This window comes from Hemibagrus wyckioides, linkage group LG18 (assembly GCF_019097595.1).
Source record: "Hemibagrus wyckioides isolate EC202008001 linkage group LG18, SWU_Hwy_1.0, whole genome shotgun sequence".
Classification (NCBI taxonomy): Eukaryota; Metazoa; Chordata; class Actinopteri; order Siluriformes; family Bagridae; genus Hemibagrus; species Hemibagrus wyckioides.
This window is the reverse complement of record NC_080727.1, coordinates 18768760-18781295: the sequence shown is the minus strand read 5'-3', so window position 1 is coordinate 18781295 and position 12536 is coordinate 18768760. Positions and strand designations below refer to the sequence as shown.

The 12536-nt window shown below is 38.1% G+C and overlaps 1 long non-coding RNA gene across 2 annotated transcripts; it reads right to left on the bottom strand.

Annotated features, from left to right (window-relative positions):
• Positions 1-525: 525 nt before the first annotated feature.
• Positions 526-4704, bottom strand: LOC131368820 (uncharacterized). Of its 2 annotated transcripts, none has more exons than XR_009207202.1 (5): positions 4416-4704; positions 3943-4070; positions 2687-2767; positions 2401-2496; positions 526-1954 (listed from the first exon to the last, which is right to left on the bottom strand). It is a non-coding gene; the product is annotated as an uncharacterized LOC131368820 (long non-coding RNA). The 2 variants fall into 2 exon arrangements; XR_009207203.1 differs by having other exon boundaries at positions 3951-4070.
• Positions 4705-12536: the final 7832 nt, after the last annotated feature.

Here is a 12536-nt window from a genome sequence, read left to right as displayed (position 1 = left end):
AAATTGCCCTCCAGTGATCATTACACCAAAATCGGATTACAGGCCAAAGAGAGCTCAATATCCCCTAAAACCAGAAGCAGGAATAACACCGGTGTTTAATTCTCTATTAAAATCTGGAGTTATTGTGCCATGTGAGACGTCTCCTGTGCGAACACCACTCTTTCCAGTAAGAAAAATAAGAGGTCCAGGGGAGCCGGAGGAGTGGAGATTCGTACAAGATCTGAAAGTGGTTAATGATCCAACGAGCACCTAATGTTCTTAACCCATACACTATCTTGTCCCAAATTCCAGTTGACAGTGCATGGTTCTCTGTTGTCGATATAGCTAATGCATTCTTTAGCGTACCAGTACATCCAGATTGTCAATTTTGGTTTGCATTTTCCTTTAATGGAAAAGCCTATACTTTCACACGCTCATGTCAGGGCTATTGTGAGTCACCTATAATCTATAATGAAGCATTAAAGAACAGTTTAGAGACACTGCAGTTAACTGAGAAATCTGTGTTGCTTCAGTATGTAGATGACATTCTTTTGGCCGCACCGACTAAAGAGCAGTGTGAAAAAGACACCATTTAATTGCTCTGTTACCTCGCTAAAGAAGGACATAAAGCAAGCCTGTCAAAACTGCAATTTGTACAACAAGTAGTGAAGTTCCTAGGACATTTAATTTCTGCAGAAGGTCAAAAAAGACTTGAGTCGGTGAGAGTGGAAGCAATACAGAAAATTCCCAAACCGGTTACTAAAAACAGTTAATGTCATTCTTGTTCATACTGTAGGATGTTCGTACCCGATTATGCTGTGTTAGAGGCACCGCTGAGCGCTATTGCTCACGGACAAGGCCTGCAAGCACACAGCAAAGTGACGTGGACTGAGACTGCAAACTCTGCGTTTGAACGACTGAAACAGACAGTGTCGAGGAAGCTGCTGTACAGAGCCTGTGTTAAGGTTTTAAATAAGAAAAAACTGAGTGGGTGGGTAGATACCCCATGGAGAAGTGTACTTGGTTTTAATGATGATGTTAAGCCAGAGTGGAGAGCTTAAAAATCAAGATTTTTAAGTGGAGAGATAAAATAAAGAATTTTTAACTTTTACAAAAGTATGAATGATTTGGATGTGTTTAAATGCGTGTGGTGTTCTGAGAATTCTTTGTGCTCTGTTGCAGATGGAAAACCTAGCTTTGCACCAGAGTTAAATTAATAAACACCTAGGTTTATCCTAATTTTTTGAAACAATTTTAATGTATTTATTGAGTCATCTTGATTTCTGTGCAAATAAAGTATTGTAAAACGCAAAAAAAGTCTCTCTTCCTCTCTCTCTCTCACCCCCCCCCATCTCTGTCTGTCTGTCTCTCTGTCTGTCTGTCTGTCTCTCTCTCTCACCAAGGCTTTTTCCGGCCAAACTGAAATGACTGTATACATTGTGCTACTGCCAAGTAATTGGCTGATTGTGAGGTGTTGCATAAATGTATTTAATTGATAATATGGTGCAGATGTTTGTTAACAGGAGGCAGGGTGTGGCAAAGCAGCGTTGCCTCCCAGCCTCAAAGCCTCCCAGCTCCAGGGATCCTGATTCAATCCTGAGCTTGGATTGCTGTGTACAGAGTTTTCTGCATGCAGGTGTCCATATGGGATTGCTGCAGGTTCTCTGGTTTCCTCTCACCTCCCAAAACCATTGCAGTAAATGTACTGAGATGGACTTTAATGGTGTTTTCCATTCTCACACCCAGCGAACTGACCTGACAAAACTTTTTCCACTCATCCACCTCTCAGATGTCGGAATATGCGAAGAAAGGATTTCACTGTGCAGAAATATATATGTGACAAATAATCACATGATAAACAGCAGCTTCATATTAGTAAGGACATTTATTCTTCTATTGCTGTATTTCTAAATAAATACATCAATGCTTGTAGAACATGTCATTTTCTACCGTCATCCTTAGAGTTTTCTCCATGCTGAAAAACAAAACAAGGCATCAATTCAGTATTACAGATATATTTAAACCGATATGTTTACACTAGGTACATAAATAGAGGAAAGTTTATCCATGACTCAGCTTCAGATCTGAACAATATTACAGATCTATACTGATGTATACTTTGTTCATGTCTGATTACTCTTTAGAGATTTATTACAACATAAAAGAAATAAATAAAGAAATAAAACCAAACAAGAAACATATATGTTCTTTCCTAAATCGAATCCTAATATTATGCATTCAAATATAGTTTAAATCAGTTGAGTGACATTCTGTAAATCTCTCACTATCCTATCAAGGCTTTGTGATATAACCTCTCTCACTGACCAATACCCAGAATGCAATAGGAGGCATGTGACTGCAGCAATCACTTAACAGCCCCATGTAGCTGGCAGAAAGCAGCCATAACAGAAGGAAACTTACTGGTGGCTGATTTAGGGAATTCATTGGGAAGTCCTTATCTTCATAAATGACCATTGCTTCTGCAGGCAGCGAATCATCCTCACACGGCACAGGAAGCTACAAAACATGCAGGAAAAAAGCTTTAGGGTTTTAGTTTTAGTTTTTGTCTAGTTGACGAAATTTTGTTTATCGCGCTGGATAAGGGCGTCTGGCAAATGGCATGAATGTAAATGTAAATGTTCTAGCTGAATACGTTAGCAAGGATGTTAGTATCCAATAGGATTATTGGAAGAAGCAGTTTGATTACCTGCTCTTGTCCAGGTGAAGCAGGGCTTCCTCTGTCCTCTTCGGAGGGCTTCCTTTGTTTATTCTTGCACAGAATCAGACCCTGTAACATCATCATTATCATCATCATCATCATCAGTACTAGTAGCAGTAGAAGAACTAGTAGAAGTAAGAAGAGTAGCAGTAACAATATTACGTTAAGGTTCCTTCGATGAACGTTAAATCACTTGTTTTTTTCAGGTGTTCCCTGTTCAGAGCTGCCATAGCAGATCATCTGAATCACATATTTGATTTTAGCACAGGTTTTACACTACATGTCCTTCCTGATGTAACCTTCCCATTTTATCCAGGCTTGGGAATTAACCCCTCGGTGGCTGGGGTAGTTCCCTGCCCTGGAATCGAACCTGAGCCACAGCAATAAGAGCACGGGATGGACTTTAAAGTCCACAATTACATGATAACATAATTACAGCTTTTTTATTTTCTTGACAGATTATCATTTCCTGGAACTCCTGAAACGTTTTTGTGACGTTGTGTGTTGCTGATAGGAAATTACCTGACGTCAAACTTCCTGTTTTGTTCCCTTTAACTAGCGATTAAATGTTAGTTAAAGAACCTCAGTGTAAAACAGTGCACAAACACACCATATACAACAACCAAGCTCAAATTCATCTAATGCCACTAAGTAAAAAAAAAAAAAAATTAAATGAAATCTGCATTTGTTATTCTTTAGCTCAAGTTCCCGGGAGGCAACCATGGTAGCTAGGATATCACTTTAGTCCTGATTAGCATTAGCAGGTTAGCGTGGTTCTTAGAAATGTAGAAAAACAAGCCACAAAGCGACTGATTAAACTTAACACACCTCCCTGTTGCAAAACTTAAATGATGTCCTGTTGTTTTGTTTTGTTGCGTTTTTTTAAATTAAACTTAACATTGCCAGACATTAGGCCTGTCGTCGGTCATCACAAGGTCAAACTGAACCTACGCATTTTCCTTTTGCATGTTGATCAACAAATGTTAAACAGCTCACCATGTACTTATATTTTACAACGATTAAAAATGAACACCTGTATCAACTGTTTATGTCAAATCTGTTCAAAACTCACGATAAAAACAATCGGCAACGTCCGAGGACTAAACGAACGAATAAACGAGGTCTGATTGTCAGATTAACAATAGGGATTCAAAAAAAAAATTTCAGTTCAGCTGTTAAAGTTTCACACTTAGATGTTGGCATATTTATGGATAAAAATGTATGAATTTTATTTGACGCCTTACCATCTTACCATGATACGGATTCAAGTTACGTCACCACCAACAGTAGCTCCACCCACACGATTGCGCGTTAAAGTTACGTGAACCTTTTTCTTCTCTTTGACTCCAATTATCATGACAAGTTGTGGATACTGAAATCAAATTTTCAAAAATTATACTAATCCATCATCTTGACTACTTCTGAGAAGAAACAAAGCTAAGTCAAGTTTATTCACTTTGTTTAAGGCAGCAGTGAAATTGAGCATTTGCAATATCTTACAAGTGAAGGGTTCCAGCATAAACTAACAAAAACATTAACAATTCTAATAATTCCATGTAACAATGATTCATTACTAGTAGATCTGTTTGGATATTATAAATTTGAACACATTTATGTTGTTTAACTCAAACCTTCAGCTTTATATCTAAGTAAAGTTTTATTACGTATTCTATTTTATTTTTATTACATATTCTATTACGTAAAGCTCTTTACTTACCATTTCATCAGATTATCCTGAACACCAGATTCTTCCCACAGCAGAGTCTCTTGAATAAATCCATGAACTCCAATCAACTGAAGCTTCTACAATTTCTCCTTGAACGTCTTTTCCCACATGGAGTTATGTACACCATGTAGAAAAAGTGAAAAATTTCCAAAACTAATTTTAAGCACATTTCTTTCAGATGGATAACAACCAAAAAAGGTTGTTGTTGAGAGTCTGTGACTTCAGTTGATACCACTGAGGTGCACCTTAGAATGCCTATGAGTGTGTCAATGCAGTATATTTGTGGTTGGTCCTCTACTTACAGGAAGTCAGCAGTTTGCTGTTTCCTATCTCCTACATTCTGCTTCAAAGAAACAGGTTGTTTGATCCAATTAGAACAGTTAGAATACACAAACAAACCAAAATCAGTGATTTCTGCAATTTTCTTGGAAGACAGAGATCAGTCATAAGGAGACATGAACATACTGTCTAAATGTTCTTTATGTGCTGTTTACACAATGGTAGAAAGATTTAGTCTAAAAGGGTTAAAGGAAATGAAAGCACAAATTAAAGGTGGCTCGTACCAGCTTCGTTTTTTTCCATCATGAGAACTTTCTGCTACAGTTTTGACCATGAAACACCAAAATAAGAAGTGATGCCAGTAATGGTTATCTAGTTCGGAAGAAAAAAAGAAAAGAGAGGGTATGAAAGAGGGAAGTAATAATAAAGGAGCATATATGAAAAATAAATAACACATGAAGTAGATGCTGGGAAATTGGGCTTCCATTTGTTTCTTTAAAGCTCTAAAGAAATCCAAAACCTGAAATCAATCATTATGAATACAATTTTAATTAATATTATTAATATTCATATTCATATTATTTGGCTACCAGTTTGGAAGATGGTTTAGACAACCCTGAGGGAAAAGAAAACACAAGTGACAAGGGAAAAAAATAGATTTTAGATTTCTAACATGTTCAGCTTTAAATGTAACATAATTATAAAAACATTATGAATATTATGTGGCTACCAGTTTGGAATTCATTTAAAATGCAATAATTGAAATGAATCTATTCAACAGTAACCAGGTCCAAATAAATGGTGTTTAAAAAGGAGTTGATGAAATGAGTTTTAATTCTCTGAGTGTAAGATTTCTTACATGTAAGCAGGCTGGTGAGGAAAATATTTCTTCTGTTATGATTGTTACCAAATTAGCAGCTTTTCCACCTCCAGATTGTGAATAAAGACAGCCACGTATCAACTGGAGGAAAATCAAATCTATCACATGGCTTAAGATCCAATTTGGTTATTAACCAATATTATTATTTATTATTTCAAACACTTTAGGCCTCTAAAATAATCCCTCTTGAGTGACACCTCTTTTGATTCTTTTCCATTGTTTTTTGTTGTTGTATCAGGGCCATGCAGGTATGTCTTACTATAATATAAAATAAGTTAAAATGATAAAAATTAAATGCTTTATTAAACAACAACAGCAAAAAAAATCCTAACCATCACCACCAACCAATCATTACTTGCTGATCATGTGCATCCCTTCATGGCCGCAATTCTAACGGCCACGCCCACCATGATAATGAACCATGTCACAAAGCAAACTGGTTTCATAAATATGACTGTGATCTTTTCAGCCCTAACATTCCTACATGTCCCTCTTGGCCCTCAGTGTTTCCTCAGTGTTTCCCATTTCTCAGATATGTATCTAAACAGACGTCAGGAAAGGTCTATTACAGCTGCATCAAAGCAGTTGAGTGCAGAGGAACTAGTCACTCTTTTTTGCTCATCTTGTTCCAACATGCTTCACTTGCTGCCCCCTCAATAACTCACCAGACTACCCAGGTCTGAATAATAGTACATGATGTACGTCTTTCTTTTGCGCTATTATGTGATCTTAATAATACACACCACTTTTATCAACTTTGGTCATGTGCATTATAAATAAATTCTTGATTTCTTCATTAAGTTATGATACAGCTTTCTCTCATTAATCTGCAAAATAATTTAAAAAAAGTGGGTGTTCACAAGGTTTTTATAAAAGTTTGGGGTATGTTCCTTGACCTGGCATGTCAGAGAGTCTGGCTCACTGTCTGACTGGTAGGTGACCCTTCATCCCAATCTAAAGTTCAGAGTACTCTGCACTAGAATGATAAGATTCAAGGAAGGTAATGGGAAAGGGACTGGGAGACTGGGACTGGGGTTCAGGGGCAACTAGGTATTGGGGTGACTGGGAAAGGGGACTGGGGGGTGATTGGGAATGGGGACCAGGATGACTGGGAATGGAGACCAGGGGTGAATGGAAATGGGGAGCAGGGGTGACTGGGGATGGGGGCGACTGGAAATGGGGACCAGAGACAACCAGGAATAGGGGTGATGGGGAATAGGGACCAGGGGCGATGGGATGACAGGGAATGGGGACCAGTGGTGACTGGGATTGTGTCCGGGGGCACACGGGAATGTGGTGTGACTGGGAACTAGACGTGACTGGAAAAGGTAATGGTGTGTAATTTTCTCAAGGCATAACAGTCAGCTTTTAAGCCAATCAGACCAGACCAGAATCTTGGTTCTCATGGCCTGAGAGTTTTTCTGAGGTCTACAGATGATCTACAGAGATCTACTTGACCTCATGGCTTAATTATTTGTAGTGTGTATACACTATTTAATTCCTAAGAAATGAAAATCATTATAATCAATTTTATAGTAACAACGTTTCAGAAAATAGGTATGAATACTTCCTCAATATATTTTATTATAATTCAGACCACTAACTTTTCACTTTGCCAGGATTCTTTTGCATGAGAATACGAGGCATGGTGCGAATTGTTGCTCTTCTCGGGGGTTTCTTCTCAAGATGTCGCTTCACTTTGCTGTGGAGAGGGAAAACATCTTTAAACATCACACACTTGATAAAATACCATGGTGAATGTTAAACCTTTTTCATCCAATCCTATAGAAATAAGAGAGAACATACATTCAACCCTCAGTTTCTAAACAGAAGTAAAAAAAAAGAAAAAAAAGAAGTGGCTTCAGCTGTGTTTTTCCTGGGATTTTAAATCATGAGAAAAAAACACTCTTAAATAACTTTGGTTATTTTGTTATAAATGTCTAAAGATATTAGACATTTATAACAAAATATACCTTTTCAGTTTCTTGAATCCAATCATGTAATCAGGCACAGGACATCCAGCTTGTTTTATTACTGAGGCAAAGCTGGTGAATAAAGAGAAAGACACACAGCATTTTACTCTTAATGCCTCCCTCCACTCTCATATTCCCCTTCGGGGAGGATCCTCGCCCGAGAGGATACAATTTGTGTATCCTACCATCTACACTCAGACTGAAGAATCTGCCCAGATGATGATCTAAGTAGTTGACAATTGAGATGACTCAGTTTCCAGTTGAGTTTTTCCACTTCTTTAGAAGTGTGAGAACAAATGTGTGAGAACACACTTTAGTGTGAGAACAAATATGACTATCAACAATACCTGCCCAGTAGCGGTGTGTCAGCCTCAGTAAAAAATGTGACTGCTTTCCCTTTATGACCCGCTCTTCCCGTGCGGGCTGGAGAGAGAGTCACCAGATCCCAAAAAGTAATAAATCCACAAAAAATCCAATCTACAAAATTACTCATTGGATACAAACCACACTAATAGAAATAGAACACATTTTCAATGAAATAAAACACTCAAAAAGCATACTACATGTTCATGTGCAAAAGTTTACACCCCACCAATGTTCAGCTTTAAATGTGAAAAAATGCCCAAAAGAATGTGTGTTAAAATGCTCATTACATTTTTTTTTTCTAAAAATTGATTAGAAAACTTATACGGCATTAGCCAGCTTTAATCTTTTGTACAGCTTTTCTTCTTCTGCTTCAGTATTTTTAATTCTTAGCTCTGAATAATCCAAATTTTATTATTATTGCGAGTGTTCTGAATATTTTTATCTTGCAATATCTATACAAGCACAGAGAGAGCTAAATAGTCAAAATCTTATACATAGTAAAAACATACTTGGTCAATATAATTAAAATTTTGGAGTCGACTGTGACACTGTGACTTTTCCTCTTAGCAAAGCATCACTGCATCAAATCAATACAAAGATTGATCACCTTAATTTGACAAAATAACGGTGGCCAAGAGCTACACTATATTTCCAAAGGTTTTGGGACACCCCTCCAAATCATTGAATTCTGGTGTTGTTTTCCTTAATTCCAGTGAAAGGAACTCTTAATGCTTCAGCACAAGGGTGTAGCTTTGGTCTGAGAAGTGGGGGTGGGGCAAAATGGGGGAAAATGTTTTTGATTTAAATTCCATTCCCTGCATTTACATACATCTAGGGAGTATGATGATACAAAATCCAGGAAATAATTAAGTTGATTATAATGATAAATTCTGTCAAAAAGAATAGCAGGCTACTAAACTGTTTATATAAAAAAAGATGTATTACTTTCTTTATTGTTTAATCGTGGCCGATCACCAAGACTTGAGAGAATAATTTTATAAAGTCAAAAATGTTCACCATTAATGTTTTGTGTGTGTGTGTGAATACATTATAAATAATGTAAGACTCAATTTCCTCTGTTAAACAAACTTTTATTTTAAACTAACTGCTCTACCTGAAAATGTAAAATGAATCACTTCTTGAACCGGATGTCCGTCAGAGACACATCCACCAAACCACAGGGGCTTAGAATAGAAAAAAAACAAAAAGCTTTCATGAACTGTGTGTTACATCAGTATTTTCGCAAAATTGTTTTATAACTTTTATAACAATTATATGAAAATGTTAACCATTTAAACAACCACTCTTAGTTAATGATCAAATTAAAATATTTACATTCCTGGTGCTAATTTTTTGTGCAGCACAAATACCTAAAATAGATCATTTTTATGCCTCCAACCAGGGGCGTAATTTCCTCTAGGGACAGGAGGGGACATGTCCCCCCACTTTTAAAAATTCCGTTTTTGTCCCTCCCACTTTTCAAATTTGTTTGTTATGACTTTAATGTCATCATGGATGAAAAGAAAGAATGGGGATGTGATTTGGTTGATTCAGTAAATTAGCTCAGGTCAGGATCATCATATTTTCATGAACATTCTGTGTACCATGAAAACGAGATGACTTTAAACCGCACATTTTCTGTCAGCAATGTATGACAAGCAGACTCTGGATGCTAGTTTAATGTTAGACTCAGTGGTTTTCATATCAGAGGGCAGATGAGGTGGATAGTTAGGATACATGGAAAGATGTGATTGAATGGATAGATGGAGGACAATGTTTTCAATATTTTTTTTTATGTTTGTGTGTACCAAATAAGTAGTGTATCTATTGTGTTATCAATTTACCCATGCTTTTGGATTACAGAAGTAAGGATTACAGATCATTATTCCTACCCTGCTATAATACATGCATAAAAATGATTTTTTAGGTTTTTTGTGCTGCACAGAAAATTTGTTCATTAAATAAGGGTGGTTGTTCATGCATTAAAGCAGTGATCAACATTTTTATATAATTCCATATTAATGTTTCTGATGTATCTGCAATTGATAATACACAGTAGTGATGTAACACACAGTTCATGAAAGCTTTTTGTTTTTTCTATTCTAAGCCCCTTTGGTGGATGTGTCTCTGACGGACATCCTGTGCAAGAAGCGATTTATTTTACATTTTCAGGTACAGCAGTTAGTTTAAAATAAAAGTTTGTTTAACAGTGGAAATTGATTCTCACATTATTTAAATTTTATTCACACACAAAACATGTTATAATGGTGAACATTTTTGACTTTATAAAATGATTCTCTGAAGTCTTGGTGATCGGGCCCTATTAAACAATAAAGAAAGTAAGACATCTTTTTTATATAAACAGTTTAGTAGCCTACTATTCATTTTGGCAGAATTCATCATTATAATCAACTTAATTATTTCCTGGTTTTTGTATCACCATGCCCTGCGATGGACTGGCGACCTGTCCAGGGTGTACCCCTGCCTTTCGCCCTATGTGCGCTGGGATAGGCTCCAGCAGACCCCTGTGACCCTAGGAGTCCTAGGAATAAGCGGGTATAGACAATGAATGAATGAATGTATTACCATACTCCCTAAATTTATGTAAATGCAGGTAATGGGATTCAAATCAAAAACATTTTCCCCCATTTTGTGCCCCCCCATGAGAAAATTGCTAACACAATAGATACACTACTTATACAGGATGCAAGATTGGCACACAATCTCACCATTACAAAAAATATGAAGAACATTGTCCTCCATCTATCCATTCATGGATACATTCCATGTATCCATACTATCTTGGGTGTTCTTGCGATTCTCACAAATTCGTGACCGCCTCAGTCCCCTTTAAATTTCATATGAAAACGGCGGCAGACTTTGGCTCCTCCCCGTCTTTCAGCACGTTCCTTAATCTGCAGACCGCAGCGTCGCAGAGCGAGGATCAGAGGACAAGTGTGTGTGTGTGTGTGTGTGTGATCAGGTACACCTAGAATCGTCCCTGCTAACTATCCACCTCATCTGTCCTCTGATATGAAAACCACTGAGTTATGATCATATTGAGTCTAACATTAAACTAGCATCCAGAGTCTGCTTGTCATACATTGCTGACAGAAAATGCGCAGTTTAAAGTCAACTCGTTTTCATGGTACACAGAATGTTCATGAAAATATGATGATCCTGACCTGAGCTAATTTACTGAATCAACCAAGTCACATGTCCATTTTTTCTTTTCGTCCATGATGACATTAAAGTCTTCTGGTGCTGCTTATAGCGTTTCATCGCTGACTTCCAATGAGCTTGTTTTAGAGTGTGCACGCAGCGTTCTTGGACGCGGACACCTCCAAGGTGATGACGGCGCGCGGTTAAAAAATCATAACAAACTAATTTAAAAAGTAGGGGGGACACAAACAGGATTTTGAAAAGTGGGGGGGGCATGTCCCCCTTGTCCCCAGTGGAAATTATGCCCCTGCTTCAGCATACTACCAACTTTGTGGGAAAAGTTCGAGAATGGCCCCTTCCTTGGGGATGGCCCCTTCCAACATGACTGCACACCAGTGCACAAAGCAAGGTCCATAAAGACACTGATTAGCAAGTTTGTTGTGGAGGAACTTTTTTTTGAGTCCTGTCCTTAACCCGATAGAACATCTTTGGGATGAATTAGAGCGGAGACTGCAAACCAGGCCTTCTCGTCCAACATCATTGCTTGACCTCAAAAATGCACTTCTAGAGGAATGGTCAAATATTCCCCTAAACACACTCCTAAACCTTGTGGTAAGCATTCCTAGAGGATTTGAAGCTATTATAGCTGCAAAGGGTGGGCCAACTCCATATTACATTAATGTGCAGGTAAAGGCAGATGTCCCAAAACTTTTGGCAATATAGTGTACTCATGTTACATTATTACTAATATTTATTTCAATAGCTTACTGCCATAAACAAAACCAGCCGATGTTAAGTGACAGGTTGTTGGCTTTACAGCAGTCTGTTAGAACATTGCGCATTGCTGCACAGTCGTAAGTAAGCAGTGGGCTGAGGTCTCAGGTCTCCCAGTCAGGAAGTCCAGAATCCAGTTGCAAATGGAGATGTTCAGGCCCAGCAGGCTCAGCTTCTTAATCAGGTGCTTAGGGATGATTGTATTGAATGCTGAACTGAAGTCTATGAACAGCATTTGTACATATGAGTCCTTATTGTCCAGGTGGGTGAGGTCTAGATGGGGGGTTGTGGTGATGGCATTGTCTGTGGAGCAGTTAGGATGATATGCAAATTTCATGGGGCCCAGTGAGAGTGGTAGCTGGTTCTTGATGTGCCTCATGACAAGGCTCTCAAAGCATTTCATCACGATGGATGTGAGTGCAACAGACCGATAGTCAATGATAGTCATTGGATATGCAGAGCACCTGGTCGTTAGGAGGAGAGATGGTCTTCCAAGCCACTATGTTGTTCTGTACCTCAAACTAAGCACAGAAGTCATTCATCTGGGAGGGAGGCGTCACTGTCACAGGCAGGTGATGTTGTCTTATAGTTCACCTGGATGCCCTACCACATTTTCCGGGAGTCTCTACTGTCCTGAATGTGGCCATGGATTCTTTGGGCAGGTGCGTGCTTTGCCTC